At 38.1% G+C, this 27,737-nt stretch overlaps 1 pseudogene; it reads left to right on the top strand.

Annotated features, from left to right (window-relative positions):
• The window catches only part of LOC129395680 (zinc finger protein 736-like), a 41,745-nt pseudogene extending 24,731 nt beyond the window's left edge, over positions 1 to 17,014 (top strand).
• Positions 17,015 to 27,737: the final 10,723 nt, after the last annotated feature.

The raw sequence follows: 27,737 nt of genomic DNA, 5'->3' as shown, positions 1-27,737 counted from the left end.
TCACCATTCCATATTTATAATTCCCACTATTGAGGTCCTGAGTCTAACAAAACAATACAGTACACAGTTAAAATTGTGACATTTACATGTGGCTTTGGCCACAGGGGAGATGGTGATTCATTTCTGGACCCAGCCCACAGGCATAATAATGAGTCTTCTCCCTTAACCCTGCCTATAGATGTTGACTATCAAACGTGGTTTAGAGCAATATGCAAGATTGTGAGTCCATAGGAGCAGGCAGGCCACAGAGAGGTTTGCAACTCTCATACAGGTTTCATAAAGCCCTCGAATATTGTAGAGAAAGTTATATATTGTCTGAGCATACATGTGAGATTGTGACTCTAATATACATGCTCAGCTAAAGGTTAAAAATGTCATCCTCGAAGATGATGGGATTGTGTCATATCACTGGGCCTAGTACCCTGGTGTTGAGACTTTTTGTCTCAAATCCCTTTCTGTGGGTGCATTGTTACATATCGATGGGTTAGAATCATAATAATTTGACTCCTCTGCCTGGGCCCTGTAAACAGGGAATATTATCACATATCTCTGGGTCTATCAGCTAGGTGATGTGTCTCTCCAGCCTGTGCTTTGCTCCCAGAGGACAGTTTTAAATATCACTGAAACTAGCATCTATGTAATGTAACTCTTCTCTCCTGCCTTGGGTCCTGCTTACCAAAGGAATTGTGACATATGGCTGAATGTAAAACCTAGGTGGTATGCCTCTACTCTCTCTTCAACAGTTTATATCTGTGCTGCATTCTGTTTTATTACTTTGGTGCTCTCTTTTTATACCAGTACCAGAGTGCTTTGATTACTACAGGTTTGTTTTGTGTTTGGAAATTGTTAAGTATAATGCTTCCAATATTTTAATTCTTTTTAAAGATTGCCAGGCTTTTCATGGTGCCTTGAGATCTTACATAACTGTGTGGGGTTTTTTTCTATTTTTGCAAAAGTATAATTGAAAATTGAAACAGGGTGTGTTGAATGTGTTGGTCACTTTAAACAGCTTGGGTATCTTCACAATATTAGGTCTTCCCACCATTGAAAAAGAGCATAATAAAAAGTGTGTTGTAGCTGGGGGTAGTGGCTCATGCCTCTAACCCAGAACTTTGAGAGAGGCCAGGAGGATGCATGGCTAGTTCAGGAGATCGAGATCATCCTAGCCAACATGGTGAAGCCCCGTCTCTGCTAAAATACATAAAATTAGCTGGGTGAGGTGGTGCATGCCTATAATCCCAGCTACTCAGAGACTGAGGCAGAAGAATCGCTTGAACCCGGAGGTGGAGGTTGCAGTGAGCTGATATTGCACGACTGCGCTTCAGCCTAGTGAAAGAGATACTCCATCTCAAAACAAAACAAAACAGGAAATTGTGTTGCTTAATCTTTATAAGTTTTGAATTTTTCAGCTTTTCTCCTGTTACTGATTCCTAGTTTCATTCCATTTGGGCTGTAAATAATTGTAAAATTTTAGTTAAAAAATTATTAAGGCTTCTGTTGTGGTGTCACATGTGGTCCATGTAGAAAAATGTTTTCTGAGGTATTGAAAAGAATGTGATTCTGTTGTCTGCATACATTTGTTAGGTGTAACTATTGTGTAATGCATTCAGGTTTTTTGTTCCCTCGTTGATAGCCTCTCATTATTTATTTACTACTGAAAGTGAAATATTGATGTATGTCCATTATTATATGGTTGTCTATTTTTTCTTCAATTCTGTCAATGTTTGCTTTATGTATTTGGGAAAATTGTCATCTATTTATAAGTTCTTAGTGAATAAACCCTCTTACTATAATTGAATGTCCTACTTTGTCTCTTGTTAATTTTCACATAAAGTAAATTATATGAAATATGGCAGTTTTCATCTTAAGGAATTGTTGCCTCTTCTCCTCTCATTTGGATAACACTTGCATGAAATGTATTTTTATCCTGTGATTTTCAGTCTTTTAAAATTAGATACGAAATGAGTCTTTTGAAGACATGACATAGTTAGATGTTCTTATAGATAGTGATAGAGGTCTTTTTTTTTTTTCATTTTGAAGGATACTTTTGCAAAATATAGTATTCTTGTTTAGAACTTTTTTTTTTTCAGGGTTTTACCAATGTCATCCTACCCGCTTCTTGCTTGAAAGATTTATGTTTATAAATTTACTGGTAATTTTGCAGAAGCGTGAATATAAATAATACATTTGTTTTTTTTTTCTTTCTGCATTCTTCATTCTCTTTTATGTGACTTCCAAAACGTTGCTTAACTTGTGTCTTGTTGTAAATCTCTTAATGTTAATTTTATTTGAAATTTGCTGAGCTTATTGATTTTCTCATTTTTTTTTTTACTAATGGTGAAGTACATACTAGTCTTTTTCTGTATTTCCACTCCACAATTTTTATTTCTTTTTGTGCTTTTTATTTTTTGTTGGTTTAATTTTTGTTATTTCATTTATTTCCTTTTTCTTAATTTATTTATTTCCATTTTACTCACGGAGCATCACTAAATCGGCAATGTTAACTTTTAAGGGTAATTAATTTTTTTAAGAATATATCTAGACTATAACTCATATTGTCTCTGTTAATTTTTACATCCCCGTTTTTTAATAATTGATTTCTGGATGTTTATTTTTATCTTTGATCGAGCCATATTATCTTGATGTTTCATATATGTTGTAATCTTAGGTTGCAATTTGTATAATAAAATGTGACATGTCAAAATCTGTATTAAGTTTCTTTTGTCTGGGGGAATAAAGTACACATTTTTTAGGCTAGATATTCTTGGGTCTCTAAAGCTTATTCTGTAAATGTTTTCTCTGGGCTTGTGTGTTTTTTAGTTTAAAAGGTTTTCCCATATTTTTTCTTTTTTCTTTTCTTTTCTTCTTTTCCTTCCTTCCTTCCTTCTTCTCTCTTTCTTTCTTTCTCTCTGTTTCTTTCTTTCCTTCATTCCTTCCTTCCTACCTATCTTCTTTCCTTTTCCTTCCTTCCTTCCTTCCTTCCTTCTTTCTTCCTTTTCTTCTTCTTCTTCTTCTTCTTCTTCTTCTTATTATTATTATTATTATTATTATTATTCTTCTTCTTTAAGTTTTAGGGTACCTGTGCACAACGTGCAGGTTTGTTACATATGTATACATGTGCCATGTTTGTGTGCTGCACCCATTAACTCGTCATTTAGCATTAGGTATATCTCCTATTGCTATCCCTCCCCCTCCCCCCACCCCACAACCGTCCCCGGTGTGTGATGATCCCCTTCCTGTGTCCAAGTATTCTCATTGTTCAATTCCCACCAGTGATTGAGAACGTGGGGTGTTTGGTTTTTTGTCCTTGCGATAGTTTGCTGAGAATGATGGTTTCCAGTTTCATCCATGTCCCTACAAAGGACATGAACTTATCATTTTTTTATGGCTGCATAGTATTCCATGGTGTATATGTGCCACATTTTCTTAATCCAGTCTATCGTTGTTGGACATTTAAGTTGGTTCCAAGTCTTTGCTATTGTGAATAGTGCCGCTATAAACATACATGTGCATGTGTCTTTATAGCAGCATGATTTATAATCCTGTGGGTATATACCCAGTAATGGGATGGCTGGGTCAAATGGTATTTCTTTCTGTTTTGAGTGGGAGCTTCACTGTTGTTACCCAGGCTGGAGTACAATGGCACAATCTTGGCTCACTGCAACCTCCAGCTCCTGGGTTCAAGCAATTCGCCATCCTCAGCCTCCTGAATAGCAGGAATTACAGGAGCCTGCCACCACACCAAGCTAATTTTTGCATTTTTAGTAGAGACAAGGTTTCACCATGTTGACCTGGCTTGTCTTGAACTTCTCACCTCTGGTGATATGCCTGTTTCAGGCTCCCAAATTGCTGATATTACAGGTGCGAGCAACCGCTCCCGGCATTCTCCATGTTTCTTATCGAGATCCTATAGTCAGTTGCTATACCCCTTTTCTGCCTTCACTTGAAACAGTCATTTAACTTTGGTCTCAGCTATCCAAAACTGTCAGTTACCAACTTTCCTTTCAACACTGCCATGGAATATAGAAATTAGTTTATTGTAAGGTCTCAAAAACCCAGAAGCATGGACACAGGTGTCACTATTTTATTTATTATTGGACGGTGGAGACAGGAGTTGGGAGTCGATATTTAAAGTCATGATAGGATGAAGAATGGCTTTCGTGGGTAAACACAAAATACTTTTATTAAACCACTATGTGGTTTTTTGCATTTTGCTCCCTTCGGGTGCTGCAAATTTTTACCTGGTTATTAGATTTCTCACAAAGGCATTTTGATCGGTATATTTCTGTTAAGTTTAAATTTGTATTAAGGAATTAGAGCCTGTGATATTTTATTGTCACCTTGTTAATGTGCTTTGTTTAATTATATATTTGTAAGGTGTATTCACCTGAGTCTAACGAGGGAGAGATTTATAGTCCTTTTTTTTTTTCTTAGCTTTCTCTTTTTATTTTACTGTAGAGCTATTGCTGGAGTATGACATAAAAGAATCATTTCAAAAAGTGATCCTGAGAAAATATGGTAGCTGTGACCTTAATGGTTTATATTTAAGGAAAGACTACCAAAGTGTGGGTAATTCCAATGTGCAGAAAGCAGTTATGATGGGCTTTTTCAATGTTTGTTAATTACCCTTAGCAAAACCTGTCAACCTAATAAATAAGGCAAAGCTTCTGAGTTGTGCTCAAACTTCACTGAACATAAAAAAAGTTTTGGTGGAGACAAGTGCTGAAAATGTGAAGAATGTGGCAAAGACTGTAGGTTGTTCTCAGATTTTACTATAAAAAAGAGAATTCATACGGCAGATAGATGGTACAAATGTGAAGAATGTGTCAAAGCCTTCAATATTTCTCAAACCTTGCTGAACATAAATTTGAGTTTAAAATGGAGAGAAACCCTACAAATGTAAAGAATGAGACAAAACTTTTTCCTGATGCTCAACCCTTATTAAACACAAGAGAAATTATACTGGAGACAGACCCTACAGATGTGAAGGATGTGGCAAATCCTTTAAGTGCTTCTCAGACCTTACTAATTAGAAGAGAATTCATACTGCTGAGAAATCCTACAAATGTGAAGAATGTAACAAAGCCTATAGGTAGTTCTCAGACCTTCATAAACATAAGATAATTCATACCGCAGAGAAAACCTACAAAGGTGAAGAATGTAATAAACCCTATAGGTGGTTCTCAGACCTTAGTAAACATAAGACAATTCATACTAGAGAGTCATACTCTACAAATGTAATGTCCATGGAAGAGGTATTATGTAGTTCTTTGTCCTTAGTAAACATAAAATAGTTCATACTGGAGAGAAACCCCACATCCATGAAGAATGTGGCAAAGCCTTTACCCGCTCCTCAACCCTTATTAACCACAAGAGAATTCGTATGGAAGAGAGACCTTACAAATACAAAGAATGTGGCAAAACCTTTAAGTGCTTCTCAGACCTTACTAGTCATAAGACAATTCACACTGGCGAGAAACCCCACAAATGTGAAGAATGTGGCAAAGCATTGAGCTCATTCTCACATCTCATTAGACATAAGATAATTCATATAGAGAGAAGCTCCGCAAGTGTTCAAAATGTGGAAAAGCCTTCAATAAATCCTCATTTTGGGTTCAACATCAGAGACTTTATACTGAACCAATGCGGTATAAAGTTAGTGACTGTTTAAGAACATTTAACTTATGGTCCTGGGGAGTCTCTAGGAAGTTGCTTCATAATCTGAGTGCTTTTTTGTTGGGTACATATGTAAGTGTTTACTATTATGTAATGCCATTCTTTGTCTTTTTTAAAACCTATGTTGACATAAAGTCTGTTTTGCCAGAAACTAGGATTGCAGCCCCTACTTTTTTTCTGTTTTCTATTTGCTTGGTAGATTTTTCTTTTTTCCTTTTTTCGAGCTTATTTGAGATGGGTGTCTTGATTATAGCACATCATTAGATATTGATATTTTATTCAGCTTGCCACTCTGTTTTGTAATTGAGGAACTTAGCCCATTTTCATTTAAGGTTAGTATTCACATGTGTGGATTTGATTCTGTCACTATGATCTTAGCTGGCTATTTTGCACGTTTATGTGGTTGCTTTATAGTGTCATCAATTTACGATTTTTAGTGTGTTTTTGTAGTGACTGTTATAGTCTTTTTCTTATTTAAAGTTTTCTTTAGAAGCTCTTGTAAGGCAGGTCTGTGCTAAAAGATTTCCTCAGCATTTGCATATCTGAATAGGATCACATTTATTTTTCACTTCTGAAGCTTACTTTGGTTGGATATAAATTTTTGATTTGGAATTCTTTTTTTTAAGAATGTTGAATATTGGTCCCTAATCTCTTTTGACGTGTAGCATTTCAACTGAAAGGTTTGTTGTTTGCCTGATGGCCTTCTTTTAGAGGCGACCTGGCTTTTTAGTCTAGCTGCCTTTAATACATTTTTTTTCTTTCATTTTGACCTTGGAGAATCTCATGATTACGTGTCTTGAAAATGACCTTCTTGTGAGGTATCTTACTGGGATTTTCCCCATTTCCTGCATGTGAATGTTTGCCTCTCTATATAGGCTGGGAAAGCTCTCTTGAATGATATCTGAAAATAAGTATTTCAAGTTGTTTTTATTCTCCCCATCACTTTCAGGCACTCTTTTTAATCATAGATTTGGTTTCATTACATAATCCCATATTTCTTAGAGGTTTTGTTTATTCCTCTTTTTTTTTTTCACTCGTCTTGTCTGTCTTATTTAAGAAAGCCAGTATTGAAGCTCTGAGATTCTTTCCTCTACTTGGCCTATTCTGCTGTTAATACTTGTGATTACATTACAAAGTTTTCATATTGTGTTTTTTCAGCTCTATCAGATTGGTCACATTTTCCTCCTGATTGGCAGTTTTTTTCTATCCATTCCTGCAATTTTCTTCCCTTCATTGCATTGGGTTGCAACTCCATTTGTAGCTCAATGAAGTTTATTCATTTCCGTATTCTGAATTATACTTCTGTCATCTTAGGCCTCGGTGGACATGTAATTTTTTCATTTGGATGAGAGATGTCACTGTGGCTTTTTGTGTTTTCAACATTTTTGCACTGATTTTGTCTAATCTTTGTGTGTGTATCTTTGAGATTGCTGACCTTTGAATGGGGTTTTGGGTTTTTTTTTTTTTTTTGATCCTATTTAATGGTCTTGAGTATTTGATGTGGAATAAGGTGTTTGCAACTAACAGGCTTTGTTCCTGGGAGATTTTTTTTTCTTTTTTTTTTTTTTTTTTTTTTTTTTGGTGGTGGAGCGGCTATGCTCAGCTCACTGCTCGGAGGCTTCATACTCTTAGGAACCTGTATTGAGCTCCAGCTGTCTTCTCTGGCTCCTTGATATTTAGAGTCCACCACTCTTTGTGACTAATGTGTCACAGCTTCAGAAGAGTGTTAGTGGATATGGGGTTTCTGCCTGTCTTTGGGCATTCACCTCAGTGGCAGGAACAAAGCAGCTAAGAGGGGAGTAGGCTGTATCTGCTGGAGACTGTGTGTGCTGTTGCACTAAAGTTGGTGTTGCATTGGGCAGGATGCTGGCCAGTGAATGTTTTGATGCCTTATTTGTGCCCCCTCATGAAATTCTAATTGTTCAGAGTGTGGGAGGATACACTGCTCACCACACAGTGTTAGCAGAAAAGCAGGGGTGAGGCTTTCTGGTTCTCTACCCACCAGAGCTTTATCTACAGTAGAAGTTGCTGAGGGTGGCAGAGGCATACTGCATTCCCACTTGCTGCTGGGGCAAGCAAAGCCAAACCCACCTTTGCAGACATATGCCAGGAAAGTAATATGGAGAGTTGCCATGGTATCAGGGGAAGCTACAGTATGAGGAAGATACAAGTGGGCTGCAGAATGGGGAAGATACATGTAAGCTGCAGTGATAGGGTCTGCCTTGCTGTAGTTCTTCAGGGGTCAGGCATGGATTACCATTGCTGATGCTGTGGTATTATCTTCCAGGGTAACTGAGACTGCCCTGTAAGCAACTGTAGCTAGACTGGGATCCTGGGAGAGGCCCGAAGACCAAGGAGTGCTCGGTTGGACCACCCCTTCTGATTTGCAACATTATCCTGTAGAAATTAGTTCCCCTCAGGCTAAAGTCTCTTATGGGAGCAAGTTTAGTCTATAGAAATGGCCATCACTGGCCTTATTTTACTATAGATGCTCTTGCACCAAACCCTCTGGAAACCATATGAGCTGGCTTACTGCCCCACCTCTTTGCTGGTCTTCTGGGGGGCTGCACTTGAGAGAGATGTAGGTCATCAATCCCTCGGTGCAGTCAGCCCTGGATGGAAAATATGTGCTTTCGGCCAAGTTAGGGGCTCGCTGTCTGGTGAGGAGCACCGGGGAGTTTGTGAGCCCCATGGAGGATGGTCTAACCTCCTCTCCTTGGGTATAATGCAGCTCATTTGAGGTGTGAATAAGGCAATTAGGGTTTGGGATATTTCATTAGTTTGAGGGTAGCAGGGACAGCTCTTCTGCACAGGCAATGATGAAATATATTCAGTTGCCCCTGGAAGCTGTGTCCATGGAGTTCCTAAGTTTTTGCTGGCTCAATAGATCTGGCAATGATTGGCTAGTGGCCCAGGCCTGGAGGACCTGCCCAGTGAGAATATATAAGAACAGGAACACATGTAACAGTCTGACCCCTTTTGTGAAAAGCTGCTGCATCTGCAATACGCTGGGTGTCCACTACAGTATCTAGTCACCTCAGATTTTCCGGTACCTGAAGTTATCACCAGTGAGTGTGCAAAAAAAGCAACAATGGCACATGCCCTTTTCTCTGGGAGCTCCATCCCAGGGAGGTATAGACCTGTTTTCAGCCCAAAAGCACTTGTAGGAAGTAGCCGGAAATGCCTGTGGAAAGGTCTTCCCCAGTGAAAAGAAAATGACTGGGGATCCACTTAAGAAAGCAGCCTACTGGGTGCAGCAGCTCTTGCCTGTAGTCTCAGCACTTTGGGAGGCTGAGGTGGGCGGATCAACCTGAGGTCCGGAGTTGGAGACCAGCCTGAACCAACATGGTGAAACCCCATCTCTACTAAAAATACAAAATTAGCCAGGTGTGTTTGTGTACGCCTGTAATCCCAGCTAGTCTGGAGGCTGAGGCAGGAGAATCATTTGGACTCAAGAGGCAAAGGTTGTGGTGATCTGACATTGCTTTATTGCATTCCAGCCTGGGCAACAAAAGTGACACTCTGTCTCAAGAAAGAAGGAAGGAAGGAAGGAAGGAAGGAAGGAAGGAGAGAAAGAAAGAAAGACAAGAAAGAAAGAAAGAAAGAAAGAAAGAAAGAAAGAAAGAAAGAAAGAAAGAAAGAAAGAAAGAAAGAAAGAAAGAGAGAGAGAGAGAGAGAGAAAGAAAGAAAGAAAGAAAGAGAGAAAGAAAGAGAAAATGAAAGAAAAGGAAGGAAGGAAGGAAGAAAGAAAGAAGGAAGGAAGGAAAGAAAAAGAAAGAAAGGAAGGAAGGAAGGAAGGAAGGAAGGGAGGAAGGACTGTAACCATCTTTTGTAGAACAGGTCTGCTGTGCAGAGGTACCACTTCCATCCAGTTTATTTGGATTCTCCAAAGCCAGAAGGATGGAACAGGTAAGTGACACAAACAGGAAAAATGGCAGCTCACTCTTTGCTCTAGGAACTATAGCCCAAAAAATTTTCAAAATTCCATCAACCAAAGAGTACCAGTGGTGTTAGCTGGAGAAACTCATCAGGAAGTACTTTCCAGTGAGGAAGAAGGAGATTGGGGACCTGCTTTAACAGGCAGTCTAGTCTAGCCATGTCTTTCTAGAGCACCTGTATTATGCTTTGTGATTCTAGTCAGCTTGGGCTCTTCAAAGCCTGATGGCTGAAATGGCTAAGTTTCCCAGGCAGCAAAGATGACGGCCCACTCCTCTTTCTGGTAGTTCCATCCCAGGGAGATGCAGTGCTGCTACCAATGGTTGGCTGGAATTCTAAGCCAGTACATCTTACCCTGTGAGGCACTGAGAAAATGCGTCCTACAGACCATCAGTGCTAAGCACCCTGAATTCTGCCTTTTTCCTATGGATATGTTCAAGATTGTAACCTCCTGCTTTGCTGGAGTTCCAGCGAATTTTTCTGGGAAGGCTAGAAAGTCAGCGAATCTAAGGCTCTTGAATCACTGCAGTCTTGAGTGGCTGCTCTGCTGAGACTCCCTGTAGCTATGTGCATTATACAAAAGGCCCCGGTGAAGTGGGTTTATTAGGGGATCACCTTACCTGAGGGTTGCAAAGATCTGTGGAAGAATCATGGGTTCCCAGGATCATGCATTCACTTACTGCCTTACTGGCTGTGAAGGTGTCCCTGGCTCCATGTTGCTTTCAGGTGTCCCAGTGTCCTGCCTTGCTTTACTCCATTCTCCTTATGTTAAGTTGCTTCTTTGATTAGTCTCAATGCAATTACCTGGTGTTTCAGCTGAAAGTCACGTATTTATGCACACCTTGCATTCCTGTCTATGAGAACTACAGAGTCTAGCTGCCTCTTTCTAGTCAGCAATCTTGATCACCTTCCTCTAAAAGGAATTTACTTTTTATATTAAAAGAATTTAATATTTTTTGAGAACATATATTTTCAAAAGCAAATATTGATGTAATTCATCTCTTACCTTTGGTGATATATCTTTATTTCTAGAATTTATGTGAAAGAGCATGGTCAATAGCTGCTGCACCAGAGTTATGAGAGCTTCTTCTATATTACAAGGACAGATTTATACACTTTTCCATGGAAGATTAAGAAAACAGAAATCTAAGATACCTGAAGAATTTCTATGTACAAAGGCAACTTAGTTGTTGGTTTACGACAGTATCATAAATGACAGGATGGTAGGAGTGGAGTAAGGGCAACATTCTGCATAGTGAGAGAAACAATTTGATTTTTAGTTGGACATTGCTTTACCATTTGCAAATTAAGGTAATTGGAATAAAGTGAATTCCAAAATGCTTTTTTAATGAAAATGTGTGGACTTAATTTCTTTTAGTAAATCAATATTGTTATTTTGTTAAAGCTATTTGACATTGAATGTGTATCTTGCAACTGATGATAAGTTATCCCATCTTAACCAAGGCTGTAGGTAACTGATGGTAACAATATACTACTGAGAGACAGTGGAATAACATCTGTAGTGATTCCTTTGTCAGTGGTTTTTAAAATGAAATAATTTGGAAAGTGTGGTTTTTACAACTTACATTTTTTTTTCCTTGTAACTACTGGTTATTATGATGGTTGTAATGAAGATCATATTAGTATAATGGAGCTCTATGTTTCTGAATACTGAACAACTATTTATAAAATTTGATCCTACTTTTTCTCTATTAAAGGTATGACTGCTCTGCTCTGATAAACACACACAGACCTTTAGTTTTGATTTACATGAATTTAAATATAAGAAATATATTACTGTAAAATAAACTCTAGGTATGTAACAAACTTATAGAAAATAATCATATTTATTTATGGTTGGTTACATTGAGAAGAAAATAAAAATATTAAAATGAAACAAATCCTTTTACAAGTGTTGACATCTTACCAGCAAGCCAGAAACTTCAAAGATTTTCAAAGCAAATCTATTTTCTCTGCTTTGTATTAAGCTCCTTGATTTAAAATGTGATTGCTAGTGGCTTAGAATCATCTTCCGCAAATTTTTCTTTTTTTGTAGGTTTGCCTGTTGCTCACCCTAGACATAATATATAATTTTCTTTTCATCAAAGTTCATAACACTTTCTTTGGACTGTGCTTGGTGGCTCATGCCTGAAATCCCAGCACTTTGCGTGGCTGAAGCAGGTGGATCTCCAGAGATCAGGAGTTTCAGACCGGCCTGGCCAACACGGTGAAATGCTGTCTTTACTAAAAATACAAAAATTAGGTGGGCATGATGGCGGGCTCCTGTAATCCCAGCTACTCAGGAGGCTGAGGCAGGAGAATCACTTTAACCCAGGGCATGAACATTACAGTGAGCCAAGATGGTGCCATTGCACTCCAGCCTGAGCAACAAAGCAAAACTTCATCTCAAAACAAACAAACAAACGAAAAGACATTCTCTGTACAATCCCCTCAGAAATTATGAAAGTGACTTTGATAAAATGTAATGCTATTCGGAAAATAATTTTTACATGTGAGTAATTTTACAGTGCGTGCATGGTATGCTATTTATTTAGTACGTTTTGTATTTTTTCAATTTTAGAATTCTATTAATCCAATTTTTGTTTACTTATTGACTATTTTACTCTATAAAGTTGACAGAATTGAGTTTATTAATTTTATTGGGCCAATATATTTAAGTAAACAATAGAACGTTTAGTAAGTCATGAGGTCTTTTTGACATACACATGAAGTAAACAAATACAATACTAGGTACGTAATGGAAGCTATGTAATTAGAAATAAATATTCCTTTTAAAATTAGCCTGTGGTCTCAAGTGAGAAATTTAAAATATCTATAGTAAATAAATGACATTAATTCTGCATACGAGGAGAGCATAATTGTAACCAATGCTGCACTAGTGAATCTCACAATTGAAACAAGATTAAGAGATGGACGTTTTAGCAAAACTAAGTGAAAACGTTGTAAAATTTTCAGATTATGTTTCTGCATTTAAACATTTAGTGAGAGAAGTAGTGCACAAGTCTATCCAGTCAAACTTGAAATGGCTGACACATGTTAACGGTATTCACCACAGGTATTGACACCTAAAATGCCCTGAACTCTTTTCATTTAGATTAACAAAGTATTGTTTTTGTCTTCGTCCTCTAAATTCTGGCTTAGACAGAATTATCAAGCCATTTCATGTAGATTTGATTCTAGATTATTTATTTATTTATTTATTTACTTATTTACTTACTTACTTACTTACTTACTTACTTTTTGAGATAGAGTCTCACTCTGTCACCCAGACTGCAGTGCAGTGGCATGATCTTGGCTCACTGCAACCTCCACCTCCCAGGTTCAAGTGCTTCTCCTGCATCAGCCTCCCTAGTAGCTGGGACTACAGGTGTGTGTCATCACGCCTGGCTAATTTTTTATATGTTTAGCAGAGGCTGGGTTTTACCATGTTAGCCAGGAGGGTCTAGATATTTTGACCTTATGATCTTCCCTCTTTGATCTCCCAAAGTGCTGGGAGTACAGGCATGAGCCACCATGCCCAGACTGGATTCTAGATCTTGACACAGCACATTTTCAACTTAATGTTTCTGCAGATAGAAAAGCTGTGTAATATGGAAGAACAAAGCCAAACATTTATTACAGTTCAAGGAGATTTTGTTTGTGCCCTGCTGTCCTGGATTCTCAGAAGTGTAGGGCTGGCAGACATTACTGGAAGGCAGAAGTGGGAAACAAGCCTAAATGAGAATTCCGTGTGCGTCAAGTTTGTCTTCTTAGGAACTGGAAGGATCAGCCTTCAATTCTGGGTAGATTATGGGCAATTGGGGGGGTATATAAAGAGCGGTTACGTTCCATCAGGTTCTAAGTCAATCCACCTTCTGCAAGTAGTAAAACCCAGTAAAATTAGTATTTGTTTGAAATATGAATTGGGTGATTTTTAAAAATAATACACATAATAGGTTTGCTCTGTATATTTTTTAATGATTCTTTCACAAGAGCTCTTTAGCCTTATTTCTTTACTCAAGCAGATTCTGAATGTCATAAAATCTGCTTATTATCAGATACTGAAAGATAAAGCAAAGAATCTGTTTAATTTTTTGTGGGAAATTTAGCCTGTAAATTTAATCTCCTTTGTATAATCTTTAAGTTTTACTGTGGAAGACTAGATTTAGGTTTACTAAGTTTTTGGCAACTATAAAAGCATATTCATAATGTAACTTTAAAAGATACTATGAATATCAATTTTCAAGTGCATTGATTTCTTTTTTTACTTGAGAAAGATAAGCTATTTGAGAATTATATTACCCAACATGTCCAAAAAATGTTTTTAATTTGCCTATTTAAAAAAATCTGTTGATTTTGAATTGCATACCAAGATAACCTTATTTTAAGATTGAGGATAAGATGAAAAATAATTTATGTAAATAACATAAACTAAGTTTACTGAAATTATTTACTTATTTAAGAAACTTGATTAAATTTTAAATAAATTGCTGTCACCTATTAGCATTTGTGCAGCATTATTTTTAAGATTTGGTGTCTAAAACAGGTAACGATTTGGACAAAGAAGAAAAGAAAAATTCAATGATTGGTATAACAATAAATTTCAGAAAATAAAAGCTTTGTATGATGATCTAATTAAAATAATGTAAAGGATAAAAATTTTAATATTTGTTTTTACACATTATTTGGCAAAATCAACCCTGAGATAGCAATGTGTAGAAAATACTATTAATTCTGTTTTTGAGAATCTTATGGACTTTAGCACTTTGAGAACCTTCACTATAGGCCCAGGATTCCCTAGGCATTTCTTCCAGGAGAATATCTTATGGAAATGAAGCAGAAGGCCATGACCACAAAGATAAACGGATGCTCATCTCCTAGAGACAAGTAGGTGCAGGTTGCAGAAACAGTAGGCTTTTCTTGGTGGTCCAGGAAGGGGCTATTCCCACCATCCTAGAAAAGGGGCCTGGAACTCCATTGAGCCCTCTCTCCTGCAGGGACCTCAGAGGGCATTAGGGGAGGCCAGCCTAGGTGTTCTGTCCTGTCCCTGGCCCTTGGGTCCTGCCTCATCTGCTATCTTTTTCCACAAAGAAATCAGGATGGCAACCCACAATGCAGCCCCACTAGAGGAAGGAGATAAAGAGAGTCAAGGCTCACACCCATCTTGGAACATTAAGTGACTTACTGATTAGCTAGTCCAAAAGTTAGAGCAGAATTTGGTGGTGTGACACCCTAAGATTACATTCTAGGAGAAACCTGTATGGCACATGCCTGAGGCTGTGCGTTGAAGGAGTGTTAGACAGGTCACTTGGGCTTCAGTGAGCCTGTGCCCCTAGTCAATTCATGGAGACACGGGCTTGATAAGAGCAGGCAACAAGGGTGCAACACAGCAGACATGCTTAGCTGTCAGTTGGGCAAGGAGGGGTAGGCATCAGAGTTCCCTGCAGGGGAGAACCCTCTTAGGGCCCTGAACAGATTCTTCAGTTTTTTGAAGCACAGGCTGTACTTGGAGCTTCAGGGGTGGCACTGTCCTGTGGCATGGTAAAGGTGGGGTAAGCAGTCAGTCACCGAGGGGCTTTCATTGCTCATTTTTCTGGTGAGCATGATTGAGAGCCCAAAGCCACAAGCCAGGAGGAGCAAGAGCACTGGGCTGAGGCATCACCTTTTTTCTTCACTGGCTCCCATAAGCCTTCCTGGCATGCCTTGAGGAAGAAGATCCCTTATCCTTGTGAGCGTAGGCACAAAAGTCATGTGAGGAAAGCCCAACAACAGCCTCTTTTGTGGGCGCACCTGGGCCTCCCCACTCCAGTGGCCTGTGAAACCCAAATGTAATTCCAGAGATGAGAATTTAAATTTGGTTCTAGAAACAAAGAGTTCAGCTCCGAGGCCAGAGCAGAAGTGGACATGTTAATTCCATGACACAAGGGCCAAATCAGAGAAATGGATTGACTGTTAAGCTGTACCCATGCAGTGTGTGTACTGACCCAAGCAGGTCCCATTCTCTTCCTGTCTCCAATTATTTTACCTACAACTTGTCATTTGTACCAGCTCTTTCTCTATCCCCCACATCCTGTGGTTTTTGAAATTCCTCTGAAGGCTGCATGACTAGAGTTAAGGGTCACAGCACTCTAGCCCACTCAGGCTGTGCCAGGAAGAGAGATCTCTCAACCTACCTTGACACTTAAGAACCATGCATAAATAGTGCCAACTCTAGGAGGAGGGCTGTCACATCGTCAGACTGTTTTCTGCTCTCCATACCAAAAGATAAATTAGAATGACAAAGAAATTAAGACACAGACCTGGCAGTTCTGCCTTTTAAGGGCCAGCCTCAGCCTAGTCACCGTGAATCACAATTTCAGGTTCTGCGTCAGCGTGTCCCACCTTGGAAAATAGTGGAACTGGGACCCCAGAATGTCATGATCCAATGACAGTCTGGAGAAGGGGCACCTCAGCAGCCTGTACAAACCCAGTCACACCTGTAACAGAAACACACCCTACCAACTAAGAAGCCATCTCATTATCTTAGACAACCATACCAGCAATGTGCACACACAATGGGCCTTTTAGTAAACTGTCAACTCAAGGATTTAAGAAAAATCAAACCATTTTGAATTTAGAGTCTCAGGAAGAAGACCCTCCACTGCCTTAACCAGCCTGTATGATGGATGAAACTGACAGTGTTAACTTGACTTGGGCATACCTGGAGACTGACCTTGTATTAAAAAAAAAAAAAAAAGCTTCTGAGTGCCCAGAGATCCAAGATAAAAAACCTAGTAGTGGCTGAGCTGAAAATTATTCTTTATTTATGAGGAATATCTCAGTACCAGGTCTGTTCCATCCTGTGGCATGGAATACAGGCCACACAGGGGACTGAGGCCACTCCTTTTTTGTTAAATAAATGCTGACAGGTGAAAAGTTGTTGAAAAAAGTGCTAAATAACAATGCTATACAAACTGCATGCTTTTTGTAAGTGGGAATGGTTATCATGCTAAGCCCACTGACAGTGGACCTTTTCCCCTCTTTTTAAGTCCCCAGTAAAACTCCGTATCTCATTCACTGGTTCTAAGTCTCTTCTTTGACATCTTGAACCTGGTGCCATTTCTATGGGAGTTGAATTTGATGCAACTTATCCCATATTAAGGAAGGATTTCAGACTCTGCTCAATGTGCTTCAAAGCTCACCGAGGCATCAGCTAAGAAAGATGCTGTTGTTCTCTTTACCACTCTCATTCAGGCCTCTTTTCCTTAGATGCACAATCAGTGGTGTACCAGGAAAGATGACTAAGAGAAACATCGTGGTCACAATCAAGATTAATGCCAGAATAAGCAGTGACCACTTGGAAATCAAAAGGGAGCATTTTTCAATGCCCTCAAATTCTGTCTTCGGTTCCTGGATTCAGTAATGGTTTTGAAGATCCATCCAACCTCTAGAGGAACCATGGGCCCTTAGGAGGTAAACACCTACACTTAATCCTGGTTCAACAAAGCTTTCTCTTGACAAATGTGATGTCCGTGATCGTGAGCTTCTAAGCAATCTGCACAAAGCATAACCTGAAAACCTATAAAAGGGAGATGAGTAGGTATGAGGGAAATAATTTTCCACATTTTTTTCTTGGGAAATTCAAAAAATTGTGATGGTGGGAAAATGTGCAGAAGAAGACAGCATATTAAAAGTCCTCATCAGGTGATTTTTACCACCAAGAGTTTTTAATCCCAGCTATGAGATCTCCAAATAAAAACCAGAAGTTACTTCACTGCATCTATCCATGATTTATTGTACAATATTTTGTCTATCACAGTGAGGGGTCTTCACTGAGGATCTTCCCATTAAACATATAAAGATAAAGAAAGGAAAAGGTAAAATAGCAACTCCATGAAATCATAAGATAAAATGTAGAAATATTCATCTTCTCACATCAATTGCATTTTTGTACATATATGAATGTGTATCTACCCATAAAGCTAATATATTCAAAATAAATCAAATATATGTCAAGTTAAAACTTAAAAAAATTTTTTTTGACTGGGTGCAGTGGCTCACACCTGCAATCCCAGCACTTTGGGGGATTGAGGAGGGTAGATCATTGAGGTCAGGTGTTTGAAAGCAGCTTGGCCAACGTGGTGAAATCCCGTCCCTACTAAAAATACAAAAAAGAAAAAAAAAATTCCTGGCATCTGTAATCCCAGCTACTTTGGAGGCAGAGGCAGGAGAATCACTTGAAACTGAAAGGCAGAGGTTGCAGTGAGCTGAGATCACATCACTGCACTCCAGCCTGGGTGACACAGCAAGACTCTGTCTCAAAATTTTATTTTTTAACGGCAAAAAGATTCACATATGGTGCAGACATTACTTGTTGGAGTGGAGTGGGTGTGGCTCTGTCCTTGTAAAGTAGGAAGAGCAATCAGTGCCCTGGATTGTGTGTAGGGAATCCATTGGTACACAAATAAAGAGGCAATCAGGGCTTCAGCCTAGCAATACTGAGGCTTGCAGGGGGCTTTCGAAAGCAGTGGAAATGGCCCGTAAAACTGAATGCTAGATGGGCTTGTAACAATAAAAGATCTGTCCAGGGATAACAGCAGTTCTGATAGGAGCCCCTGACTATACCCTGCCTCAGCAAAATGTAGACAAATAAAGAAAAAATAATTCAAGAGAAATAAAATTTAAAAATAAATTTAAAGCGATTGGAAAATAGTAAGGGCAAATAAAATAAACTGAAACAAAATAGAGAAAAGTAAAGAAAAATATAACTAAGATTAGTGAAAATAAAATCAAGATGAAGATAAACAGTAAATACAATAAAATTGAGAAATAAGAAAATTTTAAGAATAAGAAGAGACAAGTGAAAGTAAAAAAGAAATGCAGAGAAAAAATAAAATAACAAAGAGATATGCATGGAAATAAATAAAAGAAACAAGAAATTGAATAAAATTACAAATGACAAAAATCTAGAAAATTTGAAATTGAGACTATAATGAAAAAACAAAAAATAAAAAATGAAATAAAATTAAATTAATAGAAAAAAAATGAAAGTAAATAAAAATAAAGGGAAACAAGATAAAAACAAAGACAAATGTACAGAAAAATAAAAGATTAAAAAGGAAAATAAGATCTAGGGATAATCTACAAAACATTTCACGCAACGATAGCATAATACATAATATTTCTAATTACATACAGTTTATTTCCTAAGATAGGCAAACTTCTTAGCTAGCATGCAAGTTTTAGCATATTTGAACAAATGGTTATAAGAAAGTATTACTTCTGACTACAGTAAAATATAACTGGAGGTCCAAAACCAAAAGAAAGCTAGCATGTCTGCATGTATATGAAAAGTAGACAAATTCTTCCGCACGCTATTTTAAAAGAGTTAGAACATGCACGTTTCTTTAGACGTTTATGGTATTCAAAATGATCTACAGATCAATGAGACCTCTTTCAAAAAACCAATGGTAGTTTTTCCAGAAGTACTAAAATATTCTGAAGTGTTGGCATCAATATTTGGCTGTGTCACCCAGGCTAGAGTGCAGTGTCCTAATCATGGCTCACTGCATGTAGCCTTGAGCTCTGAAGTTCAATTGATCCTCCCACCTCTGCCTCACAAGTAGCTGGGCCTGCAGGTGCATGCCACCACAGTCAGCAAGATTTGGGGGTTTTTGTAGAGACAGGGTTTCACCATATTGCCAATGCTGGTCTCAAACTTTCTGGACTCAAGCAATCCACCTGCCTTGACTTCCCAAAGTTCTGGGATCACAGGAGTGAGCCACCAAATATTGCCCTATAATTTTTATAAATGCTCAAAAACCACAAGTAGACAAACAACCTGGGAAAATATAATAAAGTCAGAGTCATATATTTTTTACTTTAAAACATATTGCAAAGTTACAGTAATCAAACAGTGTGGTGCTGGGAAAAAGACAGAAAAATAAATGTTGAAAGAGGTAAGAGAAGCCAGAAAGTAACCCACACGCATTAACTCAGCTTATCTTAAACGAGGGTTGCAAATCCCCATGTTGCAGAACACTGTCCTTACATCAAAAAAATTGGGTTCTGGTCACATGACTAGAAAATATTAAGTCAGGGACACTCTGAAGGATGAGGAGTAGAGTTGATTGGGGAAAATGGAAAAAAAAAAAAAAAAGAAGAAGAAGAAGAAGAAAACTTTTAACAAAATGAGTTGGAGTCCTGTTTACAGGCCCCCACCTCCCAAATTGATGAACACCAGACCATCACAGGAAACTGAAGAGTCCAGGCTTCTCCTCCCTGCACAAGGGGTGAACTTCCCATGGATCCACTCTCTTCCCCAGTTGTGCAGGTGGATATTACCGAGAGAAAATCAGTTGGAAAAAGGAAGGCTTTATCTGGAGCCAACAGTCTGATTTTTCAGACTTCAGGCTGTTTTAAGCTTGAATGTGTGGTTTTGCCAAGGACCCTTGGCTCTTTTCTAACTCGTTATTTGCCCCCTTTAAATGAGTACATCTGACTGCCATTAGAATAAGGATAAGGATTAGGACAAAAACCACTTTTAAGTGCTTCCTGCTGAGAGGGGGCACTTTTTTTGTGGAAAAAAATGGCAATCAGATCTCACTAAGAGGCCTATCTAATTGTCCCCAGTGAAATGGGCCACTGTTCAAGGCTCTGGTTGAGTGACTTTTTGAACTTTGGTAGGCTGAAAATAAAAAGAATCAAACTGGGTTATTAAAAAACATGTACTGAAATGACACAAGGAGCAAATGGCAAGGTCAGCTCAAAATTTCCAAGGTCTTTTCCCTTGAAAAGGGAAGGTCTTTTCCCATAGAAAGAGGAAGGACAAAAACTCAAATGGAAAAAAAAAAATTGTTTGGCCAGCATGTCAGTCTTCTGGGTTCTTTTGCCTTGAGTTCGATCCTAAGCAAACCAGTCTAAATTTTGGGAAATTAACTCTTCCAGGCTTCGAGGATGCATCTGAGGAACGTGTCCCATAGTATGAAGACATGATTACCTATCTGTAAATAGAGGACAGAGGAGAAAGAAAAAACAAAAAACATTATTTTCAGAGAAGTCCCAAGGGTTTAGTTTGCATTCAAAAGGCACATAGACTGAAGACAAATGGCTACTCATCTAGAAAGAGAGAAGCAGTTGTCCCTGGTTCCTTTCTCTTTCTTGCAAATTTCCAGGGTATGTTGAGGGATAGGAGAAAAAATCTTCTCTTTCCTGCTCCTATTCTTCTATCCCCGAGTCCCAGCGATTGTAACAAGGTCCATCCATGGGTGTCAAAGCAGCTTTCACCCATGTTAACGGAGAGAACTAGGGTGGTTGAAATGTCTGCTCTTACCCAGATATGCCCTATCTACTCTGCTGTCAGTAGCTCTGGGGTTCACTAGACTTTATTTATGCAAAGGACACTAGCATAATCTTTATCGATGAAATGGGAGGCTTGGCTTAATTGTCTGGAATTTGTCATGCTCACCTGCACTGTGCCTTTTATCCTCCATTATCATCTCCTTCTGGATTTCTCAGATCCGGTGTTATTTCCTAGGGCTTCAACCTGAAGCTTGAAATTGAGGTTGGGACAAAAATGTGGCTCAGGGATTTGCATGGACTCCATATAATTAGCTGAATTTTTAGATGAAGCTGTGGGATTGAGTCCTCTTTCCACGAGGGAGAGAAATAATGTCTTGTAACACACCCAGATATCTAGTGGCTCTAGTTATGCTTGCTAAGATTTGGGTGGGCACACTATTTATTCCCATAACAATGCAGGGTTTGCAGGATAATTGCCCAGAACTAGAATATTAATCCAGATTTTTACCAGTTTCATTTCTTCTGAGCTGCAGTTGAATATCACTAATTGGCTTACAAGAATAAGCCGGTTTGTTCGAAAATGTAGGAAAAATGCAAATCTAATGAGTTTAGGATTTAATGACAACCATATAATTAGTTTTGACAAATAATCTTTTCCATTCAGTTCTTTTGTTGTTGTTGTTGTTAGAAACAAATAATGATAGAACTGAGTTCTTTGTGAAATCAGCTTTAGTCGTATGCTTGGATTCATTATTTACATAAAGCGCAGCAAGAAAAATTATTCCTACATAGTTATTTTACATTGGCTTTAATAGAACTCTTCCACAAGAAATTTCAGAGAGGACTTTCTGAAGTCAAACCCAGCCATGGTTTTGTACCATCAGTTAGCTATGAGTTGGGTGATCCTCTTCTCTTATGGTCCCAAAATAAACTTGGAGCTCCTGGGCCTGTCCAAAGTGTCATTCTTTACTTACCACAGATCTGGAACCCCGCACAAGGACTCTGTAGATAAGGTATAAGGCCAGTTTATCCAAGGGGCTATTATTGGCTCTGCAAGTTGAGCTTGACTGCTTAGAGGGAAGCAGAACTTTTCAATCAAGGCCTTGATAAAGCAACCAGTTTCTCTAACTGTGTCCTGTTGCAAATAAAATAGACTATTATTACACTGATTCAAAGAGCTATATTGCCATAAGTTAAGAACACTCATAACTATTTTTCAAATTCTGAAGAAGCCAGGAAGAGAGAGATAAACATGATTCAAATTTTCTTCACAGGAGTACACCTTACTCAAATATTAAAGGCTGTAAACAGCTCAAAATAAGTTTCCTTGACTATGGTAAACAATACATGAGTCAGTAATGTTACAAGCAAAAATAGGAAAGATTACTTCATGTTTCTATCAGTCCAGTCCATTCAGTTAACTCTTGTTTTGTTTAATATTCATAAACATTTTAGCTCTTCATGGGTCCTGGTAGGTTTTTCCTGTATTCCTGTCACAGCTCCAAAGTTTTCAGAAGCCTGCATTTGTGAGCACCAGTCAAAGTTCTATAGCTGATTAAAAAACATTTTTGGAAAAATGTCAAAACCAGATGACAATTGTCTGTGTTTAACAAAACATCCAGAGTAGTTACAGTCAGAAAGATGATTGACAAAAATTTTGGTTAGGTCTATGGTTTGCAATAACTTAACATAACAGCATTAATTGTGGTTGATAGCATATACGTCAGACATTAGAATTTTAGAAATTCCATACAATTTAGGAACACGTATTAGTATTATTCATGAAAATGCCATCTAAAGAATATTGAAAACCATTTTTGGGATTCCTTGTAACTAAACACGTTGTATGATCCTGTATAAAGCTCTCGTGGATACTCCAGGCACCCTCTTTAGCATTCAAAAACCAGGAATTAGGAAAGACCATTTTGTAATCAAAGTTTGATTTTGAGAAGGATATTACATGTTAGGAGTTTAAAATGCTTGATGTTATAAAATAAAATTCCAGATTACCATCAGTTATTTATTTAACAAAAATAATGACCTATAAATAAAAAGGCAGAAACTTTTACATTATTTAAAAATTTTCCTTCAGAGCAGATTAGTGCCTTAAGAGTACTTTTTGTGCTTTCATTTCAATGCTCAATTTACAAAAAACAAAAAACAAAAACAAAAAAACATATAATATCCTCTTGAATTTAATTGATGTTCACACACAGAATTTCTTGGAAAGATTTATTTTTACAATTCTTCCATAACTTGCTTGAACTTTCAGCTTTATCATCTGTAATTCAAAAGGGTTGTTTGATCCTAGGCAAGAATTTATATTTGCATGCCTTCTTATAATCTTGTATTAAAAACACATTTTACTGTCCTTACACACCTTGTCTGGAAATGTACTTCCAGTGGTTTCAATTACATATTATCATGGTAAATTTTAGCAATTTTACCTTTAATGTAAAGCCAGGTAAATTGTCCTAATTATGTGCTAGGAGCAGCCATAATTAAGGGTGTGTTTAGTTCCATTTTTCCTCAGGCTTGACCAATTGTGAAGCAAAGTTGAACTGTTTTCAAAAACCAAAAAAGCAGTTATAACCTTAAAACTTTCAGCAAACCTAGTATCTGACCTGCATAATTTAGTCCACCTACTCACATATTGATGACATTTGTGTTTTACTGATAATCTTAAGGCTGTTTTTATTTCTCAAGCATTAAAGTCATGTGAACTAAAACATACACATCTTTCGTCTTTCCTTCAGAAATATTTGATCCAAGGGCTTATCATTTTCTCAGTAAATTTATTGGAGCTCTTTTACACACATACAGGCAGAAGAAAAACCCGGTACCTATAAGATTTTAAATTTGCCAATTTCCTGATTGAATTACTGGCCTCTCATGCACCCATTTTTTTCTTTGCTTGTTCCCCTTCCTTGACATTTCCATGGCTCCACCTCCTTTTCCCAGTGCGCGTGTGGGCATTACTCAGAGAGAAACAGTCAGGAAAGGGCCGATTTTATCTGAAATCAGTAGTTCAATTTATCAGCCTTTAGGCTGTTTTAGGCTTAAAAGTGGAGTTTTGGCCAGGACTCTTGACTGTCTCCTGTCTCTATTACTCAAAATGAGAAAAGGTCCCTTGGCTATCTCTGGTCTCTATGACTTCACATGAAGAAAGAACAGTTTATTTAACAAATGAGGTAGAGAATACTGAATACGCAAACAAAAAAACAATTTTTGAACCTTACCACAAGGATGAACTTAAAATGAAACAGGACTTATTTTTATAGCTGTTGTAAATAATTTTTTTCTTGAACTTTTCTTTCAGATGGCTCATTCTTGGCATGTAAACATGCTCCTAATTTTGTATGTGAATTTGATATAATGCCACTTTACTGAATTTCTTTATTAATTCTCAAGATTTTTAGTGTACTATTTAGTTCTGCTATATAAAAAATTGTATGATCTGCGATCAGAGACAATCTGACTTTCTCCTTTTTCATTTGGATGTCTTTTATTTCTTTCTCTTGCAAAATGATCAGGCTGAGAATTCCAGTACTCTGTTGAATGAAAGTGGTAAAAGTAGACATCATTGTCTTGCTCCAGATCTCAAATGAAAAACTTTCCTATTTTCCTGTTCAGTGTGATATCAGCTAATGAATTTCATATTTTGCCTTAATTGTATTCAGGTAGATAGCATCTATACCTAATTTCTTCTGTTGCTTTAATCACAAAGGCATGTTAAACTTTTCCAAATACTGTTTTTTGCATCTGGAATAAAAAATAAAGGTGCCTAGCAGTAAAACTAATTAAAAAATAAACACTGTCCACACTGTAAATCATAAAACACTTATAAAGAAAGTAAGACATGAAGAGTTTGAGAGATATTTTTGCTCATTAGTTATAAAACATATTGTTAAAATGGCTTTGCCACTCAAGGGCATCTACAGATTCAATGCAAACTCTATAAAATACCAAATGATATTTTTTTCACAGAAATGGAAAAAACAGGCCAAAAATTCATAGAAAACAAAAGAAAACCTCTCCAAATAGCCAAAGTAATCCTATGAAAAAAGAACAACCTGAAAGCATCAAAGCACCTGACTTTAAAATATCCTACAAAGCTACAACAAGCAAAAGAGCATGACACTGGCATAGAAAACAGACACATAGACCAAAGTATGCAGCGATCCCAATAATAAATTCAGAAACCTAGGGCCAAGTAATTTTTAAGCTGTTTGGAATACGCACTTAAGAAACGACAATCTTTTCAATGAATGGTGCTAGGAAAATTGATTATTTAAACGAATATAACTAGATGCCAACTGGTTACCTACCATATTAAAACAACTTAATTATATATAATTAGAAGACTTAAAGGTACAACTCAATCTTAAAAACTATTTGAATAAAACATAGGGAAATGATTTACAAAATAGGACAGGAAGAAAATGTAAATAAGAACTCAAAAGCATAGGCAACAAAAGCAAAAGCAGGCAAGTGAATTTAACAGAATCTAAAAAATATTACATAGCAAAAATAAATTAATAGAGTAGAGACAACTTACAGTGTGGGAGGATATATTTGCAAAATATACATACGACAAGGGATAATCACACAAAATATATAACAAACACAAAAGCAAAAATAACCAGAATTTAGTAATACATGAGAGACCTTAAGTGAAATTTCTCCAAGGAAGACATACAAATGGCCAAGTACCTGCAAAGATGGTCAACACTATTAATTATTAGAAAAATGCAAATTAAAGCCACAATAAGATACCAGATTACTCCAGTTCAGATGGATATAATCAGAAATAATACGTTAATACGTTCCTGCCACTTTCAACAGGAGGCATTGTGACATATCTCTGGGCCTATTATTTAGGTGATATGACTCTCCTCTTCTGCCTGGAAACTGCCTACAAGGGCCATTGTGCCACAGAGTTAGGCGTAGCCCCAAAGTTATGTGACATTTCTGCCAGGAACTTGCCTGAAAAGAGAATATTGGAATATTTCTGCCTCGGCATTTAGGTTATATGGCTGTCATGCCTGTTTCATTACCACAGAGTAAATTTTGACATATGACTTGGCACAGCTCACAGGCATCATAATGACTCTGATATGCGGACCCCAGAAACAGGAGTTAATTTGACTTTTGTAACTTGCTCTAGAAACACGAGTGATGTCTTAGATCTCTTTCTGGTAAAAAGGCCACAGAAGATTATAACAGCCTCAGATATTTTATAAAGCCCATGACTTGTACAGAGAGTGTCTTAACAGAACCCAGAAGGATGAAATTGTAAGTTTCACATGCACACCCACCTTAAAGTAAGGACTGTCAGATCTCACATTGTCACTCATGAAAACGGGACATGTGTGGTATTATAAATCTCATCTCTGGTATATTCTACCAGTGTGAATGTGATACAAATATTTGCAAGCATCTGTGTGATTTGACCCTCTAGATTGGTTTCAGCCCACATAAGGGATTGTGATCTCTACCTGGGCCAACTTCTAGATGATATGACTCTCCTCCCTTGGATGTCCTCTCAGGATTGTGACATATCACTGGATGTAAAACCCAGGTGATGTTACAGCTGCTAGAGGATGTGACCATCCTGCCTTTGCCATTCTCTAAGGATTGTGAAATATTACCAGATCTAACACCCAGATGATGTTACATTCTTGCCTGTGCCATTTCCGCAGACATCATTGTAACATATCACTGTGTCCACCACTTAGGAAATGTAACTCTCCTCTCTGGAAAGGACCCTGAACACAGCAGGTGGTAGTAACATATTGCTAGGCCCAGGCACACAAGTGACGGTACTCTTTTGCCAGGGCTGTGTTTTAAACAGGGCATTGTGACATATCTTTGGGCATATTACCGAAGTGATGTGACTCAAAGCTTGGGCCTCACCCACATAAGGCATTGTGACATAAAAGTTGAACCTACACCAAGGTGATGTAACTCTTTCACCTTGATTCTGTCCTAAGGGAGCCTTGCAACATATCTCAGGACCCAACACCCGGTTGATGTGGTTCTTCTGCTTGGTTTCTGTCTATGTCTTATACTGTGACGTATACCTAAAGAAGAACCTAGGTGATAAGACTCTCCTTTTCTGCCTGAGTCCTGCCTAATGGGGACACTGGGACATATCTCTGAGGCCATAACCTAACTGACATGACTCTCTTTCCCTGCCTGGGCCTTTCAAATGGTGGAATTGTGACATATTGCTGAGCACAGCATTTAGGTCATGTGACTCTCCTGTTTTTATCTGAACCATGCCCACAAAGAAAAATTTTGACGATTTGCGCACAGAGGATGTTACACTTCTGCTACGACACTGAATAAAGAGGGAATTATTGCATACTGGTGGGCCCAGCAGCCTGATGATGCTACTGTCCTGCCTGTGCCAGAGCCACAGAGGGTATTTTGACATATCTTCGTCCCATTCTGTAGGTGTTTTAGCTCTTATCCCTTGGCTAACTTTTTCTACATGTGGAATTGAGTGATACTGCTGGACCCAGCACCCAGTTAATGGCCATTTGGCCACCTTCAAACCACACTGAGACGGAAGCTCGGTTTTTGTGCAGTCCAGCAGTACAGAGAAACAGCAACCCAAAGTCTTGGGTTGGGGTTGCTTGTGCCCAGAGACCAAAGCATACCACCTCCTCCACTATCCTAGTGTGGGAAGGAGGGTCAGGATGCACATGCATCAAGCACCCACTGCCCAGCAATCACTACCACAGGCAGCAGGGAGATGAGGCAGGAAGGGTGAGGAAAGTAGCAGTTGGAATGTGTGTGTGCAGAAAAACTACTAACCCTCTTATTTCAGCCACAGTTAG

Source organism: Pan paniscus, chromosome Y, assembly GCF_029289425.2.
Source record: "Pan paniscus chromosome Y, NHGRI_mPanPan1-v2.0_pri, whole genome shotgun sequence".
Classification (NCBI taxonomy): domain Eukaryota; kingdom Metazoa; phylum Chordata; class Mammalia; order Primates; family Hominidae; genus Pan; species Pan paniscus.
The sequence above is the reverse complement of the archived record's forward strand: the minus strand, read 5'-3'. Positions and strand labels throughout refer to the sequence as shown.